Source organism: Bos taurus, chromosome 5 (genome assembly GCF_002263795.3).
Source record: "Bos taurus isolate L1 Dominette 01449 registration number 42190680 breed Hereford chromosome 5, ARS-UCD2.0, whole genome shotgun sequence".
Classification (NCBI taxonomy): Eukaryota; Metazoa; Chordata; class Mammalia; order Artiodactyla; family Bovidae; genus Bos; species Bos taurus.
The window spans coordinates 32990809-33016027 of NC_037332.1; the positions used below are offsets into that span (position 1 = coordinate 32990809).

The 25219-nt window shown below is 40.8% G+C and overlaps 1 pseudogene; it reads right to left on the bottom strand.

Annotated features, from left to right (window-relative positions):
• LOC132345271 (large ribosomal subunit protein eL37-like) overlaps positions 1-25219 on the bottom strand; it is a 109080-nt pseudogene that overhangs the window by 65656 nt on the left and 18205 nt on the right.

The following is a 25219-nucleotide window of genomic DNA, read 5'->3' on the forward strand; positions in this document are numbered from 1 at the left end:
CAGACCCTGACTGATACAGAGGAGAGACATCTTTTCTCTTGGTTTATATAATGAGCATTTCTCTAAACACAGGCTTTGTCTCTCATTGCCCCTTTACTTATTCCATTCCTGGGACTCTGGAGTGAGTAATCTGATCATAATTTTGGAAGAGTCACTGGTCCCGTTGGATCAGCTCTGCTTCTTCCTTTTTGGAGTGAGTCTTCCAAGAGAACACAATGTCTCTCTGTATTGAAAATCTTGCCTGTGCAGGCCTGCTCTGGTCCAGCAAGTGTCTGCCTATGGGAAAGTCTGTCTAGTTTCAGCCCATTTGACCGCCTTCTCTTCTAGCCTGGTCTCTAGAAGTAACAAAGGTGACTCCATTTGTCTTAACTTTGTCTTATTTCCTCAACTTGGTCAGCATGGGAAAGAGGATTACTGTTTACTGAAGTTTCTTCTGAGACCCTAACATTATTCATCAATTGTTTTGGAACTGAGTTTATAGTTGTTTTTTTTTTTCTTTCAGATCAGATCAGATCAGTCGCTTAGTCGTGTCCGACTCTTTGTGACCCCATGAATTGCAGCACGCCTGGCCTCCCTGTCCATCACCAACTCCAGGAGTTCACTCAGACTCACGTCCATCGAGTCAGCGATGCCATCCAGGCATCTCATCCTCTGTCATCCCCTTCTCCCCCTGCCCCCAATCCCTCCCAGCATCAGAGTCTTTTCCAATGAGTCAATTCTTCGCATGAGGTGGCCAAAGTACTGGAGTTTCAGCTTTAGCATCATTCCTTCCAAAGAAATCACAGGGCTGATCTCCTTCAGAATGGACTGGTTGGATCTCTTTGCAGTCCAAGGGACTCTCAAGAGTCTTCTCCAACACCACAGTTCAAAAGCATCAATTCTTCGGCGCTCAGCCTTCTTTACAGTCCAACTCTCACATCCATACATGACCACAGGAAAAACCATAGCCTTGACTAGACGGACCTTTGTTGGCAAAGTAATGTCTCTGCTTTTGAATATGCTATCTAGGTTGATCATAATTTTCCTTCCAAGGAGTAAGCGTCTTTTAATTTCCTGGCTGCAGTCACCATCTGTAGTGATTTTGGAGCCCAGAAAAATAAAGTCTGACACTGTTTCCACTGTTTCCCCATCTATTTGCCATGAAGTGATGGGACAGGATGCCATGATCTTTGTTTTCTGAATGTTGAGCTTTAAGCCAACTTTTTCACTCTCCACTTTCACTTTCAAGAGGCTTTTGAGTTCCTCTTCACTTTCTGCCATAAGGATGGTGTCATTTGCATATCTGAGGTTATTGATATTTCTCCCAGCAATCTTGATTACAGTTTGTGTTTCTTCCAGTCCAGCGTTTCTCATGATGTACTCTGCATATAAGTTAAATAAACAGGGTGACAATATACAGCCTTGACGAACTCCTTTTCCTCTTTGGAACCAGTCTGTTGTTCCATGTCCAGTTCTAACTGTTGCTTCCTGACCTGCATACAAATTTCTCAAGAGGCAGATCAAGTGGTCTGGTATTCCCATCTCTTGAAGAATTTTCCACAGTTTATTGTGATCCACACAGTCAAAGGCGTTGGCATAGTCAATAAAGCAGAAATAGATGTTTTTCTGGAACTCTCTTCCTTTTTCTATGATCCAGTGGATGTTGGCAATTTGATCTCTGGTTCCTCTGCCTTTTCTAAAACCAGATTGAACATCAGGAAGTTCATGGTTCACATATTGCTGAAGCCTGGCTTGGAGAATTTTGAGCATTACTTTACTAGCGTGTGAGATGAGTGAGATGCTACAAGACCAGGGCATGGCCTAGAGACATGGGCACCTGGGCTTAGATGATTGGCCAAAGTTCCCCTCCTCAGCAATTTTTTTGAAACTCTCCAGTTGGACTCACATGCGTTCCTGAATCAGCCCTACTTCGTGCCCACTTCCTGACTTTGCAGTCCCTCACCTGACAGGTCTATAGCGATGCCACTGAACTAGAATATTGTTCCTAATGCCATGTTGATGTGTCTGTCCATGAAGTTGGAATCCCACCATATGTTGTTGCTGTTACAAGCGGAGTCCTGCTGTATTTGGGTGTCAGTAAAGCTGACATCTAGTGTAGGCTTCTCCTGCTTTCTAGAATCACCAGTACACTGAACTCCCAATTCTAGAGTTCTGCCTCTCTTATGACATGTTCTCCTGTAGGGGTCCCTGTCGTTCTCCCTGTAACCTAGCTGCTTTGGAACCACCAGCACACTTTGAATACATACACACACACGCACACACACCCTGAGTCCCATATGGCATGCTTTGTTCAAGTCTTTTTCCTCGTAGGCTTCTCAGCTGCCATGTATATCAAGGATGCAAATACATGAACCAGGGATTATAATCTCCAAAATTCACTCTCCAGAACGATCTGAGTCTCAGCCTTAACCTTGTGTGTGTGTATGTTTTAAAACTTGAGCCCCAGGAGAAATGTCCTGCCTTCTGGATACTCCTTGGGCCCTTTGTCCATTCCCTGTTTTATTTGATAAATTTACATGTATAGTGGAAAAAATTTGAGCTCTTGGAATAAAGTCAGAAAAGAATAACCCACAAAAATAGCGTATTTCTTTACAGTTCTATTTAAGTCCCGTGGTGGGGCCACCCTTACAGGTCAATATGTAGCTAGAGTGAGGAACAGATTAGTTAAGGAACCCTTGTGCACCACTGGTGGGAATGTAAATTGGTACAACCACTATGGATAACAGTATAGAGAATCCGCAAACGATTACAAATAGAGCTACCATATTATCCACCAATTCCCTCCTGGATATTTATCTGAAGAAATGAAAACAGTAATTTGAAAAGATATATGCACCCCTATGTTCATTGTAGCATTATTTACAAGAGCCAAGATATAAGAGCAAGGTAAGTGCCAATCAATAGATAAATATATACAATGGAATATTACTCAGCTATAAAAAAGAATGAAGTACTGCCGTTTGCAGCAATGTGGACAGATTTAGCAAGTATTATGTCAAGTGAAATAAGTCAGACTGAGAAAGACAAATACTGTCTGATTTCACTTAAACCTGCAATCTGAAAACAAAACAAATGAAAAAACATAAAACAGAAACAGAGTTTTCGATACAGAGAACAAACTGTTGGGTCTCCTGAGGAGAGGGAGGTTGGGAGAAGAAAAAAATGTGTGAGGGAGATTAAGAGGTACAATTTCCCAGTTGCAAAGTGGATGAATTACTAGTATGGAATGCACAGTGTGGAGAATATAGTAATATCTGCATAATATCTTTGTATAGTGACATATCATAACTAGACTTACTGTAGTGATCATATTGAAATATAGAGTAGTATCAAATTACTATATAGTGTTCACTTCAGTCCAGTCGCTCAGTCGTGTCTGATTCTTTGCGACCCCATGAATTGCAGCACACCAGGCCTCCCTGTCCATCACCAACTCCTGGAGTTAAGTCAGTGATACCATCCAGCCATCTCATCCTCTGTCATTCCCTTCTCCTCCTGCCCCCAATCCCTCCCAGCATCAGAGTCTTTTCCAATGAGTCAACTCTTCATATTAGGTGGCCACAGTATTGGAGTTTCAGCTTCAACATCAGTCCTTCCAATGAACACCCAAGACTGATTTCCTTTAGGATGGACTGGTTGGATCTCCTTGCAGTCCAAGGGACTCTCAAGAATCTTCTCCAACACCACACCTCAAAAGCATCAATTCTTCGGTGCTCAGCTTTCTTCACAGTCCAACTCTCACATCCACACGACTACTGGAAAAACCATAGCCTTGACTAGACGGACCTTTGTTGGCAAAGTAATGTCTCTGCTTTTGAATATGCTATCTGGGTTGGTCATAACTGTCCTTCCAAGGAGTAAGCGTCTTTTAATATCATGGCTGCAATCACCATCTGTAGTGATTTTGGAGCCCAAAAAAATAAAGTCTGACACTGTTTCCACTGTTTCCCCATCTATTTCCCATGAAGTGATGGGACCAGATGCCATGATCTTCGTTTTCTGAATGTTGAGCTTTAAGCCAGCTTTTTCATGCTCCTCTTTCACTTTCATCAAGAGGCTTTTTAGTTCCTCTTCATTTTCTGCCATAAGGGTGGGGTCATCTGCATATCTGAGGTTATTGATATTTCTCCCAGCAATCTTGATTCCAGCTTGTGTTTATTCCAGCCCGGCATTTCTCATGATGTACTCTGCATAGAAGTTAAATAAGCAGGGTGACAATATACAGCCTTGATGTACTCCTTTTCCTATTTGGAACCAGTCTGTTTTTCCATGTCCAGTTCTAACTGTTGCTTCCTGACCTGCATATAGGTTTCTCAAGAGGCAGGTCAGGTGGTCTGGTATTCCCATCTCTTTCAGAATTTTCCACAGTTTATTGTGATCCACACAGTCAAAGGCTTTGGCGTAGTCAATAAAGCAGAAATAGATGTTTTTCTGGAACTCTCTTGCTTTTTTGATGATCCAACGGATGTTGGCAATTTGATCTCTGGTTCCTCTGCCTTTTCTAAAACCAGCTTGAACATCTGGAAGTTCATGGTTCACATATTGCTGAAGCCTGGCTTGGAGAATTTTGAGCATTACTTTACCAGTGTGTGAGATGAGTGCAATTGTGCAGTAGTTTGAGCATTCTTTGGCATTGCCTTTCTTTGGGATTGGAATGAAAACTGACCTTTTCCAGTGTAACAAGAACTAACACAGAGTTGTAGGTCATCTATACCTCAAAACAAAAACAAACAAACAAACCCATATAAAAGGATATCTGATTTGTGGTCATCAGAGGTAGTAAGTAGGAGGTAGAGGGAAGGGGAATTGAATGAAAGCAGTCTAAAGGTATAAATGTCCATTAAAAGCCAAATAAATACTAGGGATGTAATGTACAATGTGATAAATATAATTAAAACTGCTGTGTATTATATATGAGGGTACTGAGAGAGTCAGTTCTTAAGTAGATTGATAAGAAATCTGGGGTCCCTGAGGAGGAAACAGGGGTCTGGGGCTCTCAAGGAGGAGAAAAGGACAAACCATTTTTTCCCTCTAAGTCCTGAGCTAATGATTATACAACAAAACAACTCATCTTGCTGAAGGATATGTTTTTCCTTAAACTCTGTACCAATGATTATGTAACAGCATGTATCCTGCTTCAGGACATGCTTCTCCTTCTTAAGACCCTTCTGACTAACCCTGTCATGGCTCAGACGCTAAAGCTTATGCCTGTAATGCGGGAGACCCAGGTTCGATCCCTGGGTCGGGAAGAGCCTCTGGAGAAGAAAATGGCAATCCACTCCAGTATTCCTGCCTGGAGAATTCCGTGGATTGAGGAGCCTGTTAGGCTACAGTCCACGGGGTCGCAAAGAGTCGGACACGACTGAGCGACTTCACTTCACTTCACTTCATGGGCGTGGGTCTGGTAAGACCTTTACAACCCTGAGATGGTCTTTTGATTTACTGCAATCCTGCTGCTAAGTTGTTTCTGTCGTGTCCAACTCTGCCATCCCATAGACGGCAGCCCACCAGGCTCCCCCATCCCTGGGATTCTCCAAGCAAGCACACTGGAGTGGGTTGCCATTTCCTTCTCCAATGCATGAAAGTGAAAAGTGAAAATGGAGTCGCTCAGGCATGTCTGACTCTTAGCGACCCCATGGAATGAAGCCTGCCAGTCTCCTCCGTCAATGGGATTTTCCAGGCAAGAGTACTGGAGTGGGGTACCACGGTCTTCTCCTTTTACTGCAATAACCGATTGAAAAAGTATATAAGTGAAGTGAGCTCGCTCAGTCGTGTCTGACTCTTTGCGACCCCATGGACTATAGCCCACCAGGCTCCTCCATTCATGGGATTCTCCAGAAAGGAATACTAGAGTGGGCTACCATTTCCTTTTCCCAGAGAACTTCCTGACCGAGGGATCGAACCCGGGTCTCCCACATTGCGGACAGGCGCTTTACCCTCTGAGCCACCGGAGGAGCACATAGTATATAGCTATAGAAATAGTATATGCTACTGCTGCTGCTAAGTCGCTTCAGTCGTGTCCATCTCTGTGCGACCCCATAGACGGCATCCCCCGTCTCCGGGATTCTCCAGGCAAGAACACTGGAGTGGGTTGCCATTTTCTTCTCCAATGCATGAAAGTGAAAAGTGAAAGTCAAGTCGCTCAGTCATGTCCGACTCTTCGATACCCCATGGACTGCAGCCTACCAGGCTCCTCCGCCCATGGGATTTTCCAGGCAAGAGTACTGGAGTTGGGTGCCATTGCCTTCTCCGAGAAATAGTATATAGAAAAAGTATATAGCCCCCTTGCTAAGACTAGCAAGGCGGCACTCTCCGTCCCGCTTCTGACGTCTATGTCAGAAACTTTCTCTGTCCCTTTTTCACTTTAATAAAACTCTGCTACACAAAAGGTCTTGAGTGATCAAGCCTGGTCCCTGGTCCCTGGTCCGGAAGCTAAATCTTCTTCTTTGGAGATCACAAATCCAACACTGTAAGCTATCTGTTGCTAAGTCGCTTCAGTCGTGTCCGACTCTGCTCGACCCCATAGACGGCAGCCCACCAGGCTCCCCCTTCCCTGAGATTCTCCAGGCAAGAACAGTGGAGTGGGTTGCCATTTCCTCCTCCAATGCATGAAAGTGAAAAGTGAAAGTGAAGTTGCTCACTCATGTCCGACTCTTCGCGACCCCATGGACTGTAGCCCACCAGGCTCCTCCATCCATGGGATTCTCCAGGCAAGAGTACTAGAGTGGGGTGCCATTGCCTTCTCTACTGTAAGCTATCAGTACTACGCAAATCCTGAGTTCTCAAAATGAAAAAAATTTTTCTATTTCTTTAATTTTATGCCTGTATGAGATAATGGATGTTCACTAACTTATTGTGAGAATCATTTCATGATATATGTAAGTCAAATCATTATGCACTATACCTTATACACTGCTCTATGTCAATTTCATCTCAATAAAACTGGAAGAAAAATACGTATAAAATGCCAAAAAACAGAAAATCCTCCCAAAACAAAATCTTAACCACAAAATAACTATCACACTAAAGAGAAAAAGAAGATTTTACTAACACGAGATATCTACTTAAAGTTTAAGTTTCTCCAAATTTAATTTTTATGGGTATTTAATCAAATTAGGATCCAAATACGATGCATTACATTGCAATTAGTCTGTATGAATCTTTTAATGTATAGTTTCCATGTCTCTTTTTCTCTTTCTTTCTCATTTTTCTCAACTAACATGTGAAGGAAATTAAGTCTTATATATTCAGTTCCCCACAATCTGGATTTTGCTGATTGTGACCCCATTGTGTCATGTAACATATTCCTTAGGTCTTCTGTTTTCAAAATGATTTGATTCAAGAATCCTGAAGAGACTTTATTTTTCTAGCAAAGAACACTTCTTAAGAGGTAATAAACTGTACTTCTATTAGGAAGAGCCTGTACATCCCTTTTTGAGAAGTTTCATTCTTTGATGATCATGGCTTAGATTATTCCCTTGAGGGTGTCAAAATGATAATATTATATCACTCATTCAGCTTCCCAGGTGGCACAGTGGCAAAGAATCTGCCTGCCAGTGCAGGACACACAAGACATGCAGGTTCAATCCCTGGGCTGGAAGATCTCCGAGAATTAGAAATGGCAACCCACTCCAGTATCCTTGCCTGGAAAATCCCATGGACATTGGAGCCTGGTGGGCTACAGTCCATGGGGTTGTAAAGAGTTGGACATGACTGAGCATAGCACAGATCACTCATTCATTTATTAGTTGAAGTTCTCCTAAAATGAGAGATTTCCCCTCATCTGTTATTATCCTGAAGTACAGTTTATACATCTAAAGGCAGGATAAATGCTTGATTCTTCATTTGCCGTTAAAAAAAAAATAGAAGCCTGGTTCTCTAGTACTGTCCAGAGGTTACCAGGGAGGGTGTCTGCTGTGGTTGTTTTATTTGATAGGTTGTTTCTGAGCATAACTCTGAAGCTCAATTCTCTGGGATCAGGATCCCAGTTTAGTTGTGTGACTCTAAGCTAGGCACGTACCTGCACTTTCCTCATTTGTATATTGGAAATTTGAGGGTGTTTTCCTTTGTCACGGGGTTGTTCTGAGGATTAAATGAGAATCTACATACCACTTGGAAGAATGCTTGTCAGCCCAAATATAAGTGTTCCTGATCATTAATGCTATTCTTATTATATTTAAACAGGCTTGAGTGGATGCTAAGCAATGGTATTTTGTAAAAGGTCCCCAAGTGAAGCCGAGTTGGGAAACCACAAGATGGTGAAGTTTAAAGAGATAACGTTTACAAAGCAGAGAAGATGACTGTATTTGTTTTGGGGTGTTTTTAGAGTTAAGATTAGGCTTAGGGTTAGAGTTCTGTTTCTAATTTTAAAAGACAGCCTAGGAATTGATGCCCTGCTCCCTTCCTCACTAACTGTGTGAGGTTTGACAAGCAAATTAGCATCTCCAAACCTCCAGGTTTTCATGGGAAATAAGATTAATGATAGTGCAGGGCTCATGGAGTGGCTGTGAGGATCAGTGATCCCACAAAATGCCTGGTTCATAGGAAGTGTTAGCGGTGATGTAAGAAAACTTCACCAGAGACCAATGTCTGTGCCCAGCTGACACTCCTCTCCCTGCCTAGATGTGTCTCTCCATAGAACTAGTTTTTCTGCCTTTTCACCATTTCTTTATTCAAATAAAAAAAAGCAAGCATTAAAACTTTGACAAAAATAGATTCCACACAAATAGTTGTACTAGACACTATTACATGTTCAGGGCAATGAACAGCTATATAAACTTATACTCCAGTAATTCATAGTAGAACATTTTAATTTAAATGATAGTTTGAAAGAGAGAATCTTCAGGGCTTCCCTGGTGGCTCAGTGGTAAAGAATCTGCCTGCCAATGCAGGAGACACAGATTTGATCCCTGATCCAGGAAGATCCCACATGTTGCAGAGCAACTAAGCCCTTGCACAACTATTGAGCCTATTGGACCAAGACCTGCAACTACCGAGCTCACACACCCCAGAACCTCTGCTCTGCAACAAGAGAAGCCACCACAATAAGCCTGAATATCGCAATAGAGAGTAGCCTCCACTCGCTGCAACTAGAGAAAAAACCCGAGCAGCAATGAAGACCCAGCACAGCCAAAAATAAAATAAGTAAATAAAATTATTTTTTTTAAAAAGAGAATCTTCAAATTGGCTGAACACATAAATAAAGGCCCTTTGAACACAAGTCCAGATGGATTTTCTGTTATCTTATTTATACTTCCTGACTTATCAGATCTTTCTTCCTTCTGCCTGTTGCATAGCTTTATTTGTTTTGGTTATCTACACACTATAAACTTGGCATTTCATTTGAGATGCTGTGTGCTTTAAAAGAAGGTATTTTGTTTTCCCAATATCCTAACTTGTCATCCATAAAGACAACAGACAAGACAGTCTTTAAGACACAGATGTTAAGGGATGAATTATTAATCAAATCGTAAACAAGTTAGAAGATGAAATACATTTGCTAAATCAGTTTTATTTTAATCTTTTCCAAACTTTTCATCCTCCAACTCTAGAGATATATCAGTAATAGAGAAAAATGCCATATACATAGGTGGAACCAACTAAAATAAACAGAGGCCATATTTTTTAAGGCAGAGGTTTCTAATACGGAGATCTCTTTTATGGCTTTCCATCCCCATGGGTCCTGTGCTTTGAAAAAAGCAAACACACCAAATTGCACTTATCAATATTTAATTTATCTTCCCATTTTTTATTAATCAAAGTCATCTACACCTGCCAACCAGAACATCCAATTGGTATGAGACAACCTGGGTTACTATACTGAATTGCTATAATTCTAGCAAAAAGCAAGAAAATATTTGAATGGAAAACATCTTTAATATGAAAACAGACATAGTGTTTTCTCCCCCAGCACAAAGAATGGAGATAGGAATCTTGATATGCAGGGTCCTTTAATCTTTGGCTCCAAACTCTGATAGGCAGCTGCTGCTGCTGCTGAGTCGCTTCAGTTGTTTCCGACTCTGTGCGATCCCATAGATGGCAGCCCACCAGGCTCCCCTGACACTGGGATTCTCCAGGCAAGAACACTGGAGTGGGTTGCCATTTCCTTCTCCAATGCATTAAAGTGAAAAGTGAAAGTGAAGTCACTCAGTCATGCTGATAGGCAGAATGGCCCCCAAAATGTCCCCATCCTATTCCCTAGAACTTGCGAATGTTAGATTTAGTGGCAAAAGAGAATGAAAGTTGCAGATGGAATTATGGTTACCAATCAGCTGATTTTGAGATGGGGAGATTATACTGGATTATCCAGGTGGGCCCAATGTAATCACAAGGGTCCTTAATTAAATGTGGAAGTGGGAGGCAGAAGAGTCAGTGTCAGAGTGCTGTGATGTGTTATGAGGTGAGAGACTCAATCGGCTTTGAGTCTTGAAGATACACAGGGCCAGGAGCCAAGGAATGTGAGCAGCTTCTGGTTAGAAAAGGCGAGAAACTGCGAGGACTTCCCCAGTGGTCCAGTGGCTAAGACTTCAAGCTCCCAATGCAGGAGGCCCGGGTTTGATCCTTGGTCAGGGAACTAGATCCCACATGCCGTAACTGAGTTCGCAAGCCACAACTAAAGCTGCAACAAAGATTGAAGATCCTGCGGCCTCAAGTAAGACCCAGCAGAGCCAAATACATTTTTTAAAAAGGCAAGAAACTGGATTTTCCTTTAGCACCTCCAGAGAGGAACGCGGTCTTGCTGACACCTTAACTTTGCCCAGTGAGACGAATTTCAGGCTTCCTGCCTCTGGAATTGTAAGAGAATACATTTATGTTACTTTAAACTACCAGTTTGTGGCAATTTGTCATAGTAGCCAAGAAAACTGCTACCTAATCTCTTTCCTCAAATTATTGACCTCTACTCCCCTTATGAGTCCTGTGTTCTGGACAAAGTGACCTCATCAGCGGTGCCTGGGCATGCTTTCCCATCCCCTCTGGATTCTTTTTCATGCTCTCCCTCATAAAGAAGTCACTCCACTTCATTGCAGCAGAGGCAAATCCTGTCTCTCTTTCAGGATGCATTTCAGATGCCTCCCCTGCTGCAAGCTCCATTGCTACTGCATCTGCCAGTTGCCTGCAATCTCTCCTTCCTTTGAAATCCTGCAGTGCTGTAGTTGTCTCTCTCTGTCCTGGCACGGACTGCACTTTTTCCTGAAATAAACTTATTCATTCACATATTGTATCTTCTCTACCAGTTTTTAGTTCTTTAATGACAGGGCTAGTGTTCGACTCATCTCTAAATCTTCTATAACGTTTAGCCCAATACTTTATGTCCTATGAACTTTACATGTAATCATAATCCTGGTACTAGTGGTAAAGAATCCACCTGACAATGCGGGAGATAGAAGAGACCCGGGTTCAGTCCCTGGGTCAGGAAGATCCCCTGGAGAATGAAATGGCAACCCACTCCAGCATTCTTGCCTGGGAAAGCCCATGGAGAGGAGCCAGTCCATGGGTCACAAAGAGTCGGAATACATGTGGCTGAGCACACACATACATACACATGTGTGTGTTTTTAGTAGTTCAGTTATGTTCGAGTCTTTGTGACCTCATGGACTATAGCCCACCAGGCTCCTCAGTCCATGGGATTTCCCAGGCAAGAATACTGGAGTGGGTTGCCAGTACCTGTTCATATCTGCTCCTCTGTATACATGTGTGTATATACATGTATATGTGTATATATGTATGTACATATAGGTAAACGACATTAGGACCTTATGCCCTCATAAGAAGAAAAAGAAAACTAAGGTTTTTCACTAGCTGCCACACAAATGGCAAGCATCCCAGACACATCTAGTTTGTAGGAATAGCCTAAACCCTTGTCCCTTCACAGAACGGTTATTGAAGAATGGATGAGTTACTCAAACTTTATCCCCTGATGGAGGAGATGCGGGGTAAAAATGGAGAGCTGTGCCTGAGAGACCCCCGAGTTCGGGAATAGGATCTGAGCAAACAGAGGACGGGGAAGTCCATGAGCAGGAGTAAGGTATGCCAATACCATACTTTTAAGTTTTATTTGGGATTCAGCTACCCATCATAAAAAAATGCAAAATGCTGTTTTTTCCCCCACGTAGATGTTGATCAATATTTTTCTAGAAAGAATCTAAAAATGAAACTAAAAAAGCCACAACATCAAATAGCTGATGATACACTTGGCTTGCACATCTGTGAGACAGGGCCATGCTTTTAAAAATACAGAATGCTTGCTTTCCAAGATAAAGAGGTAGCTTTGTGGCACTCTAAATTCCAGTTCTGTGAAAATAGAAAATTGTTATTTTTCATATTTTGCCTACTAAAGCAATTACTTTAGCTATTTTTTTCTAGCTTTTGTCCTTCTAAAATAAACATGAGGCCCAAGAATACACATCTCTCCAAAGACTATTCTAATTCTGGTATATTTTTAGTTCTTTTCCTCTTATAGTCAGGAAATGATAGATCACAAATGCATTTTTAATTGTTTTTTATTCCTATATGTCAGACATTATGCTAAGTGTTTATAGATATTCTGCCATTTAAAGCAAGCTAACAATTGCCCCCCGTGTTCATAGCAGCATTTTTTCAATTGCCAAGATATAGAAGCAATCTAAGAGTTCAGCAACAGATGGATGGATAGAGAAAATGTATATAAACGAAATGGAATACTATTCAGCCACAAAACAGAACAAAAATGTCCCATTTGCAGCAACTTGGGAGGGCATTATGCTAAGTGAAATAAATCAGACAGAAGAAGAAAAATACTAAATTATATCACTTATATGTGGAATCTAAAAAACACAATCGACTAGTGAATACAACAAAAAAGAAGCAGACTCAGAGATACAGAGAAGAAACTAGTGGTTACCAGTGGGGAGAGGGAGGTACAAACTCTGGTTGTAAGAGAGGCTAATAGAATGTATTGTACAATATGGGGGTATAGCCAATATTACATAACTGTAAATGGGGTGTAACCTTTAAAAACTGAATAAAATTTTTTAAAATTAAAAAGAAATGAACAATTCTGTGAGGTGGGTATTATTACCCTTATTTTAAAGTTTAGGTAGCTGAGCCGTACAGAGTTTAGGTTCTGATACAAACTCCGATCACCAGTAAAGGCCAGGAGATTCCATGTAACTCAAGGTGTCTGCATCGTCAAGCCCATGTTTTGGACCCCAGTACCATCCAGAACCTCCCTGTGGGCTACTTACCAGGCAGAGGGAGCAGCTACATCCTTCTTGTGCTCAGATGTCCGTGTCTAACTTAGATATTAGATTTAATGAAATTCCAGGGCAGAACTTCCCGAATTTTTTGACAACAATCCATAATAAGAATTAACTTTTAACATCTAATCATAGAACACACACAGTTTGAAACAATATTATTAGTACTGTGTAACATACTTTGATATATTTTATTCTGCTCTCAAATTTTAATAATTTTGGTCAGGTACCACTAGATTGTTATCATAATTCACTAATAGGCTATTACCTTTATTTTAAAATATGTAGCACTAGTACATAGATAGTTTATCTTACACAATTAATTATCTTTTTTGAAAAAACACATGTTTATTTTTGGCTGTGTTGGGTCTTTGTTGCTGTGCACAGGCTTTCTCTAGTTGCAGAGCGGGGGCTACTCTTTGGTTGTGCCGCCCGGCTTCTCACTGCAGTAGCTTCTCTTGTTGAGAAGCACAGGCTCTAGGCCTGTGGGCTTCTGTACTTGCAGCAAGTCAGGTTCAGTAGCTGTGGCTCATAGCCTTAGTTGCCTGGTGACACGTGGGATTGTCCTGGACTAGGGATGGAACCCATGTCCCCTGCTTTGCAAGGTTGATTCTTAACCACTATCTAGACTACCAGGGACGGAGAAGGCAATGGCACCCCACTTAAGTACTCTTGCTTGGAAAATCCCATGGACGGAGGAGCCTGTTAGGCTGCAGCCTATGGGGTCTCGAAGAGTCGGACACGACTGAGCGACTTGACTTTCACTTTTCACTTTCATGCATTGGAGAAGGAAATGGCAACCCACTCCAGTGTTCTTGCCTGGAGAATCCCAGGGACGGGGGAGCCTACCGTCTATGGGGTCGCACAGAGTCGGACACGACTGAAGTGACTTAGCATAGCATTGCATAGACTACCAGGGAAGTCCCACAATTACCTTTCTGAAGAGAGATTTATCATCGTAGACAAGTTATTTAATTTCTGAGTCTCGTGTTTCCTCATCTGCAAAATGAGAAGATTGGACCAGATTTGTGACTCTTAATCCTGACTACACATCAGAAATGTTTAAGAGCTTTTATATATTTTTGTCCAGGTTTTTGCCCCCAGAATCTCTCATGTAATTGTTTTGGGGTGGGGGCCTGTGTACTGATTTTTGCTGTTATCTTATTGTTGTTTTTCAACTCCCCAGGTTACACTAACTAGCCACCAATCTTAGAAATTACTGAATTAGATGATTGCTAAATTTTCTTCCAGCCAAAAATTTTAGACTATTTTGAGTGGTGAATGGGCCCACATCCAGCAGTTCTGTGTACATCAGGGTGGGGCCACACACTTTGTGCAATTCTAACAAGTACCTTAGTGATTCTGATGCAAGCCATCTCAGAAACACTGCTCTGAGTCATGGCCTCACCAACTGTTTATTGTTTCCTCAGTCTAGCACTTAACCCGGCCTGTGGCCGATGCTCTGAAATGTTTGCTAAGTGGCTGCTTCCCCAAGTTGCCCAGCCACTCCACTGCCCTCTGCCAGTACCAGGGCTTCATGCCCATTTTCCTCTGTTCTTTGATCCTTTTTCTAACTTAGCTCAAGTAAGATCATATTCTCCTTTCTCCTATTCCAACCGTACTTATGTCTTTCAATATTAAAAATACAGGAAATAAATTCAATATTTTGTATTAACCTATAATGATACTGAGCAGGGTTCTAGGGGGCTCTTGGGCACAAAGTGTTTCTGTGTGCCTCATTTATTTGTTTACAGGAAACAGCCTTCATTCAGCCTCCCTGACCTTCCCTGAGTTTCAATGAGCAGTTTCAAGCAGTTGTTAATTAGGGAAGGGAGGAGTTGCAAGACCAGGGAGAAACAAACTGTCCAGGGCAGCCTTAGGGCAAGGTCCTCTTTCACCATGGAGATGACACACACAGCAGTCTTTGAGCTGGTTTGCAGATACTGAAACCCCCTCCAGGTGGCAGAAGTTAACAATGACTGATGGTAGGCTGCCCACAATCACGTAGACCCCAGATCAGTTGGACCTGAAATTTGATGAAGCTGACTCCTACTTCAGTTCAGTTCAATTCAGTCACTTAGTCGTGTCTGACTCTTTGCGACCCCATGGGCTGCAGCACACCAGGCTTCCCTGTGCATCACCAACTCCTGGAGCTTACTCAAACTCATGTCCATTGAGTCGGTGATGCCATCCAACCATCTCATCCTCTGTCATCCCCTTCTCCTCCTGCCTTCAATCCTTCCCAGCATCAGGGTTTTTTCTAATAAGTCAGTTCTTCGCATCAGGTGGCCATAGTGTTGGCGCTTACCTCATCACGAACTCATCAGAAGAATGTTCACGGTCTGATCACACCCTCTGTGAACAATTACTATAAAACTTCTATCTTCATGTTGGGACCCATGGTTTTGAGGGCAGTACCCTACTGTGACCCTCTTTTCCTGCAAAGCAATAAAGCTATACCTTTCTGCTTCACCCAAAACTCTGCCTCTGAGATTTGATTTGGTACCGGTATCCAGGGAAGCTGAGCTTTTGGCCTCAATTGGGGAAAGGAAGCTGAAAAAAATAGATATATATGTATATATAACTGAAACACTTCGCTGTATACCTGAAACTAGCACAGCATTTTAAATCAACTATACTTCAATTAAAAAAAATACACTCAAACTAGGTTACTCATACCCTGAAGGTGATTATACAGTGGTAGCTAAAATAATAGAATGAACTTGGACAGATCTTTAATTTTATCTAACATATATTTTTATAGTGTTAACTATGTGTCAGTCACAGCTGTAAGACTTTATAAATATTAACTTTGTTGATGTACATACATAATCATCCTATGAGGTAGGTGCTACCATCCTTCTATATGACAGATTAGGACCCTAAATCCCACTCCTTTTTGGTAGCACTGATACTTATTTTGAAGAGCATTATTTTTTATTTTAAATTATACAGACTTGAACATAGTATTTCAGTTAATATTTTATTTTTTAATTTTTATTGAGGTTTAGCTGATTTACAATGTTGTGTTAGTTTCAGATGTACAGCAAAGTTATTCAGTTATATACATAACTGAATATATATATCTATATATATTTTGTTGTTATTCAGTCACTAAGTGGTGTCTGACTCTTTGTGATCCCATGGACTGCAGCACACCAGGCTCCTCTGTCCTCCACTATCTCCTGGACTTTGCTCATATTCATATCCATTGAGTTGGTAATGCTATCTAACAATCTTATCCTCTGCTGCCCCTTTCTCCTTTTGCCTTCAATCCTTTCCAGCATTAGAGTCTTTTCCAATGAGTGAGCTCTTTGCATCAGGTGGCCAAAGTATTGGAGCTCCAGCTTCAACAACAGTTCTTTTTTTTTTTTTTTTTTTTTATTTATTTATTTTTTATTCTTCCAATTTTATTTTATTTTTAAACTTTACATAATTGTATTAGTTTTGCCAAATATCAAAATGAATCCGCCACAGGTATACATGTGTTCCCCATCCCGAACCCTGCTCCCTCCTCCCTCCCCATACCATCCCTCTGGGCCGTCCCAGTGCACCAGCCCCAAGCATCCAGCATCATGCATCGAACCTGGACTGGCAACTCGTTTCCTACATGATATTTTACATGTTTCATTGCCATTCTCCCAAATCTTCCCACCCTCTCCCTCTCCCACAGAGTCCATAAGACTGTTCTATACATCAGTGTCTCTTTTGCTGTCTCATACACCGGGTTATTGTTACCATCTTTCTAAATTCCATATATATGCATTAGTATACTGTATTGATGTTTTTCCTTCTGGCTTACTTCACTCTGTATAATAGGCTCCAGTTTCATCCACCTCATTAGAACTGATTCAAATGTATTCTTTTTAATGGCTGAGTAATACTCCATTGTGTATATGTACCACAGCTTTCTTATCCATTCATCTGCTGATGGGCATCTAGGTTGCTTCCATGTCTTGGCTATTATAAACAGTGCTGCGATGAACATTGGGGTACACGTGTCTCTTTCCCTTCTGGTTTCCTCAGTGTGTATGCCCAGCAGTGGGGTTGCTGGATCATAAGGCAGTTCTATTTCCAGTTTTTTAAGGAATCTCCACACTGTTCTCCATAGTGGCTGTACTAGTTTGCATTCCCACCAACAGTGTAAGAGGGTTCCCTTTTCTCCACACCCTCTCCAGCATTTATTATTTGTAGACTTTTGGATCGCAGCCATTCTGACTGGTGTGAAATGGTACCTCATAGTGGTTTTGATTTGCATTTCTCTGATAATGAGTGATGTTGAGCATCTTTTCATGTGTTTGTTAGCCATCTGTATGTCTTTTTTGGAGAAATGTCTATTTAGTTCTTTGGCCCATTTTTTGATTGGGTCGTTTATTTTTCTGGAGTTGAGCTGTAGGAGTTGCTTGTATATTTTTGAGATTAGTTGTTTGTCGGTTGCTTCATTTGCTATTATTTTCTCCCATTCTGAAGGCTGTCTTTTCACCTTGCTAATAGTTTCCTTTGATGCAGAAGCTTTTAAGGTTAATTAGGTCCCATTTGTTTATTTTTGCTTTTATTTCCAATATTCTGGGAGGTGGGTCATAGAGGATCCTGCTGTGATGTATGTCAGAGAGTGTTTTGCCTATGTTCTCCTCTAGGAGTTTTATAGTTTCTGGTCTTACGTTTAGATCTTTAATCCATTTTGAGTTTATTTTTGTGTATGGTGTTAGAAAGTGGTCCAGTTTCATTCTTTTACAAGTGGTTGACCAGATTTCCCAGCACCACTTGTTAAAGAGATTGTCTTTAATCCATTGTATATTCTTGCCTCCTTTGTCGAAGATAAGGTGTCCATATGTGCGTGGATTTATCTCTGGGCTTTCTATTTTATTCCATTGATCAATATTTCTGTCTTTGTGCCAGTACCATACTGTCTTGATAACTGTGGCTTTGTAGTAGAGCCTGAAGTCAGGTAGGTTGATTCCTCCAGTTCCATTCTTCTTTCTCAAGATCGCTTTGGCTATTTGAGGTTTTTTGTATTTCCATACAAATTGTGAAATTATTTGTTCTAGCTCTGTGAAGAATACTGTTGGTAGCTTGATAGGGATTGCGTTGAATCTATAAATTGCTTTGGGTAGTATATTCATTTTCACTATATTGATTCTTCCAATCCATGAACATGGTATATTTCTCCATCTATTAGTGTCCTCTTTGATTTCTTTCACCAGTGTTTTATAGTTTTCTATATATAGGTCTTTAGTTTCTTTAGGTAGATATATTCCTAAGTATTTTATTCTTTCCGTTGCAATGGTGAATGGAATTGTTTCCTTAATTTCCCTTTCTGTTTTCTCATTATTAGTGTATAGGAATGCAAGGGATTTCTGTGTGTTGATTTTATATCCTGCAACTTTACTGTAGTCATTGATTATTTCTAGTAATTTTCTGGTGGACTCTTTAGGGTTTTCTATGTAGAGGATCATGTCATCTGCAAATAGTGAGAGTTTTACTTCTTCTTTTCCAATTTGGATTCCTTTTATTTCTTTTTCTGCTCTGATTGCTGTGGCCAAAACTTCCAAAACTATGTTGAATAGTAATGGTGAAAGTGGGCACCCTTGTCTTGTTCCTGACTTTAGAGGAAATGCTTTCAATTTTTCACCATTGAGGATAATGTTTGCAGTGGGTTTGTCATATATAGCTTTTATTATGTTGAGGTATGTTCCTTCTATTCCTGCTTTCTGGAGAGTTTTTATCATAAATGGATGTTGAATTTTGTCAAAGGCTTTCTCTGCATCTATTGAGATAATCATATGGTTTTTATTTTTCAATTTGTTAATGTGGTGTATTACATTGATTGATTTGCGGATATTGAAGAATCCTTGCATCCCTGGGATAAAGCCCACTTGATCATGGTGTATGATCTTTTTAATGTGTTGTTGGATTCTGATTGCTAGAATTTTGTTAAGGATTTTTGCATCTATGTTCATCAGTGATATTGGCCTGTAGTTTTCTTTTTTTGTGGGATCTTTGTCAGGTTTTGGTATTAGGGTGATGGTGGCCTCATAGAATGAGTTTGGAAGTTTACCTTCCTCTGCAATTTTCTGGAAGAGTTTGAGCAGGATAGGTGTTAGCTCTTCTCTAAATTTTTGGTAGAATTCAGCTGTGAAGCCGTCTGGACCGGGGCTTTTGTTTGCTGGAAGATTTTTGATTACAGTTTCAATTTCCATGCTTGTGATGGGTCTGTTAAGATTTTCTATTTCTTCCTGGTCCAGTTTTGGAAATCAACAACAGTTCTTTCAAAGAATGTTCAGGGTTGATTTCTCTTAGGATTGACTGGTTTGTTCTCCTTGCAGTCCAAGGCACTTTCGAGAGTCTTTTCCAAATTTTGATCAATTCTTCTTAGCAATATAATGATATCAATATATATTAATCCTGAGAATACACACACACATATATATTCTCTTTCAGATTCTTTTCTGTTATAGGTTATTACAAGATACTGAATATAGTTCCCTGAACTATACAGCAGTTCCTTGTTGAATTTTACATTTACTGCAGCAATGTGTATCTCTTAATCCCAACTCTAAGTCTGTGAATCTGTTAATTCCAACCATAAGTGTAAATTTGTTTTCTTTGTCTGTAAGTCCATTTCTGTTTATACCATTTAAAAATTTTCATTAATTAACAGTCTAATATGAGATATAAAATAAATTTAATTTGGGGGGTAGCCTGCTACAAGGAGATCTCCTATAGATAATGATTTAGCCTCTTCCACTATTGGAGGTTTTTAAGTGGAAACATGAAAATATAGTATTAAGGAATTATTTAATAAAGCATTCTTAATTCACCCAATAGTAATTTCCTTGAATAACTTTACAGAATATGACTTTTTAATCTAAATGTTTATCTCTAGTCATGAAAATTTAACATATTGTCCAACAAACATTTTTATTAACAAATATGTATTTGTCAATAAACTAATAGTGTATCATTTGCTAAGTTACATAGACAAGTGAACACCCTCACTCTGATGTGTAGTCACTTATTTATTGGTCAATTAAGTAAGATACAATACCAAAATGAAGATGACTTCACATGCAAAGGAGTTATTGTCCATTTATTAACTAACGCATTGGATAGGCTGTACAGTCTTATAAGCTAATCCCCAAACTTTGTCTCCCTTCCATCTGCAAAACCAGAACCATTTGTCTAGTGTTTGCAGCTTCATCTCCAGCTGGTCTATGTTCTTGATGTTGTTCTACCCTGAGCTCATTTTCCAGGGTTGATAGTGGGGCTTTTATTGGGTTGTTTCAAATACCTGGCTTCCATCTAGAATCACATTTCAGATGATCACTGTTACGGCTTTTCCTGTGTCTGAATCCTTGTCAACAGAGCTCTAGCTGATTGATGGAAGGTGGGGTGGGCAAAGGGGTCTGAGAATAAAGTCCAGTTGTATCCATTATCATATCTTACGGTGACCAGGCTTTTCTGTAGGAAATGTATCTCAGAGTAAGCAGATAGCACCTGTGGATGGAGGAAATCTCTTCTTTACAAAAGAATGCTGAACTAAGAAATGTGTAAAGCAATGGTAAGATCAGAAAAGTCACTATTTTTCTACACGTAATTAAATCTCCTTTTCATGTAAGAATCATCCATGTGTGCTAACACCATTTAGTGATATGGCGTTAATAAATTCACCATTTAGTGAATTGATGAGAAACTGGAATATTGACTATGTACCAATTCATTACCCACAAGACACTTGCTGGTTCCAAGTAGGAAAATATAACAATTTTCTGGCCACACCTCACAGCATGTTTGATCTCAGTTTCCTAACCAAGCCCCTTGCACTGGAACCACAAAGTCTTAAAACCACAAGACCGCCAGGGAAGTACCAGAAAAACAGAACTTTAAAATGAAGGCATCCAACCGTCACATTTTACTTGGTGATCCATCTCAGCATAGAATACTGGGAACCATCTTATACGTCCACTGAGCTGTACAGTTTGAAGCTCACTGCCTTGCCTGTGAACTATTCTACCAAAAATATTTAACTTGTGTTGAAATCAAGCCTTTGGATCTAACATTGACTTTATAGGAAACACAGGAGATAAAGTAAAAATTAAATGACATCACGAAGAAATCATTAGACTAGCTCAGTGGAAAATTCTACAGGACAAATGTTTTCAATGAGTCAATGCCATGAAAAAAAACAAAAGAAGGGAGTGTTTGGGTTCTCTTCTAGATTAAAAGAAATTCAGAGACATAATAACTAAAGCAATGTTTGATTCTTCAGATCAGATCAGTCGCTCAGTCGTGTCCGACTCTTTGCGACCCCATGAATCGCAGCACGCCAGGCCTCCCTGTCCATCACCAACTCCCGGAGTTCACCCAGACTCACGTCCATCGAGTCAGTGATGCCATCCAGCCGTCTCATCCTCTGTCATCCCCTTCTCCTCCTGCCCCCAATCCCTCCCAGCATCAGAGACTTTTCCAATGAGTCAACTCTTTGCATGAGGTGGCCAAAGTACTGGAGTTTCAGCTTCAGCATCATTCCTTCCAAAGAAATCCCAGGGCTGATCTCCTTCAGAATGGACTGATTGGATCTCCTTGCAGTCCAAGGGACTCTCAAGAGTCTTCTCCAACACCACAATTCAAAAGCATCAGTTCTTTGGCGCTCAGCCATCTTCACAGTCCAACTCTCACATCCATACATGACCACTGGAAAAACCATAGCCTTGACTAGACGGACCTTTGTTGGCAAAGTAATGTCTCTGCTTTTGAATATGCTATCTAGGTTGGTCATAACTTTCCTTCCAAGGAGTAAGCATCTTTTAATTTCATGGCTGCAGTCACCATCTGTGGTGATTTTGGAGCCCAGAAAAATAAAGTCTGACACTGTTTCCACTGTTTCCCCATCTATTTCCCATGAAGTGGTGGGATCGGATGCCATGATCTTCGTTTTCTGAATGTTGAGCTTTAAGCCAACTTTTTCACTCTCCACTTTCACTTTCATCAAGAGGCTTTTGAGTTCCTCTTCACTTTCTGCCATAAGGGTGGTGTCATCTGCATATCTGAGGTTATTGATATTTATCCCGGCAATCTTGATTCCAGCTTGTGTTTCTTCCAGCCCAGCATTTCTCATGATGTACTCTGCATACAAGTTAAATAAACAGGGTGACAATATACAGCCTTGATGAACTCCTTTTCCTCTTTGGAACCAGTCTGTTGTTCCATGTTCAGTTCTAACTGTTGCTTCCTGACCTGCATACAAATTTCTCAAGGGGCAGATCAGGTGGTCTGGTATTCCCATCTCTTGAAGAATTTTCCAGTTTATTGTGATCCATACAGTCAAAGGCTTTGGCATAGTCAATAAAGCAGAAGTAGATATTTTTCTGAAACTCTCTTGCTTTTTCCATGATCCAGTGGATGTTGGCAATTTGATCTCTGGTTCCTCTGCCTTTTCTAAAACCAGCTTGAACATCAGGAAGTTCACGGTTCACATATTGCTGAAGCCTGGCTTGGACAATTTTGAGCATTACTTTACTAGCGTGTGAGATGAGTGCAATTGTGCGGTAGTTTAAGCATTCTTTGGCATTGCCTTTCTTTGGGATTGGAATGAAAACTGACCTTTTCCAGTCCTGTGGCCACTGCTGAGTTGTCCAAATTTGCTGGCATATTGAGTGCAACACTTTCACAGCATCATCTTTTAGGATTTGGAATAGCTCAACTGGAATTCCGTCACCTCCACTAGCTTTGTTCGTAGTGATGCTTTCTAAGGCCCACTTGACTTCATATTCCAGTATGTCTGGCTCTAGGTCAGCGATCACACCATCGTGATTATCTGGGTCGTGAAGATCTTTTTTGTACAGTTAGTGGGTCCCAATCTGAATAGCTATCTCAGTTCAGCTGCTGTAACCAAATTCAGGAGTTCTACCTTGCTTGCAGGGCATGTGTTCCAAGACCCCCAGTGGATATCTGAAATTTTGGATAGTGCTGAACCCTATATACACTATGTTTTTCTCTATACATACCTATGACAAAGTTTAAAAATTGTAAATTTACAAATTAGGCACAGTCAGGTAATATCCAAATTGCTAGCATTATTCCTTTTGTACTTTGGGCCATTGTTAAGTAAAATAAAAGACACTTGAACACAAGTACTGCAACAGAGTGACAGTTGATCTGATAATCCAGACTGCTACTAAATGACCAATGGGCTGGATACACTGGACCAATGGATGACTCAGATCCTGGGTGGAGTAGAGCCAGGGGAGTTGGGGTTGGATGAGAAACTTCATCATGCTAATCAGAGGAGCACACAATTTAAAATTTGATTTGAATCTTTAAAGACCTGCAGTGCCAGGTCTTAGGTGCAGCACATGGGATCTTAGCAATCTTTCTTGTGGCATGTGGGATCTAGTTACCTGACCAGGAATCAAACCCGGGTCCTCTGCATTGGGAGGACGGAATCTTAGCCACTGGACCACCAGAGAAGTCTCCCCAACATGTTTTTTAAAGATATGAAAATGGTCTGTGGTTAAATAAATCTTGGAAATCTATATTAAAGACATTAACCAAGTTTATTTCATACAGAACTACTCAGAGCCTCTAACACATTCAAAGCCATTTCACATGGGGTGACTACAGAATGAATTCTTTTGTAAGCATCTGTGCCCATAGAATTCATGAGGAGTAGCGACCATGGCTCAAAGGGACGTTTTAGAACATGTTTCTTTAAAGATTTATCAGTAAAGACTTGTGAAAAATTATATCTGTCAATTAAAAATGCAGTCATATGGCTTTCCTTAAAGTTGTGACATTGAGAATACTGTTTCTAGTTTATAGCAACACACACACAGGAAAAGAAAAACAAGGGTAAATTCTTTCGCTGATATAATCTAAGGTTTCAAAACAACTCACCTTGAAGATCTGTGAACTGAAGTTTCCACAGATGGAGCTGCTGTTATGTATACCTCTGGAATCTAATATGAAAATTGCCTCAAGCTGTCAGGCAATGCAGGCGGTGGGAGGTGGGGAGGTGGATAGGGAGTGGAGTGGGTGGGCCGGTGGGCGGAAACAAGAGCTCTATGGCTGACCAGGAACAACCAGGCTGATCATGATCCTACAGGAGGATGTAAGGTTTCATTTGTTTTCAAATGCTGGGCCTTGCTTTGCTTATACTTATGGGAAAATAGAGTTATAGCTTTCAAGTTTTGGCTTTTGGTATAACGTATTACTTGGCTTAAAACTCAACATTCAGAAAACTAAGATCATGGCATCTGGACCCATCACTTCATGGCAAATAGATGGGGAAATAGTGGAAACAGTGATTTTATTTTTGGGGGCTCCAAAATCACTGCAGATGGTGATTGCAGCCATGAAATTAAAAGATGCTTACTCCTTGGAAGGAAAGTTATGACCAACCTAGACAGCTTATTAAAAAGCAGGGACATTACTTTGCCAACAAAGGTCCGTCTCATCAAAGCTATGGTTTTTCCGTAGTCATGTATGGATGTGAGAGTTGGACTATAAAGAAAGCTGAGCACCGAAGAATTGATGCTTTTGAACTGTGGTGTTGGAGAAGACTCTTGAGTCCCTTGGACTGCAAGGAGATCCAACCAGTCCATCCTAGAGGAAATCAGTCCTGAATATTCATTGGAAGTACTGAAGCTGAAACTCCAATACTTCGGCCACCTGATGTGAAGAGCTGACTCATTTGAAAGACCATGATGCTGGGAAAGATTGAAGGCGAGAGGAGAAGGGGACGATAGAGGATGAGATGGTTGGATGGCATCACCAATTCAATGGACATGAGTTTGGGTAAATTCTGGGATTTGTTGATGGACAGGGAAGCCTGGCGTGCTGCAGTTCATGGGGCCACAAAGAGTCGGACACGAATGAGCAACTGAACTGAATTACTTGAGAAACCTATATGTAGGTCAGGAAGCAACAGTTAGAACTGAACATGGAACAACAGACTGGTTCCAGATAGGAAAAGGAGTACGTCA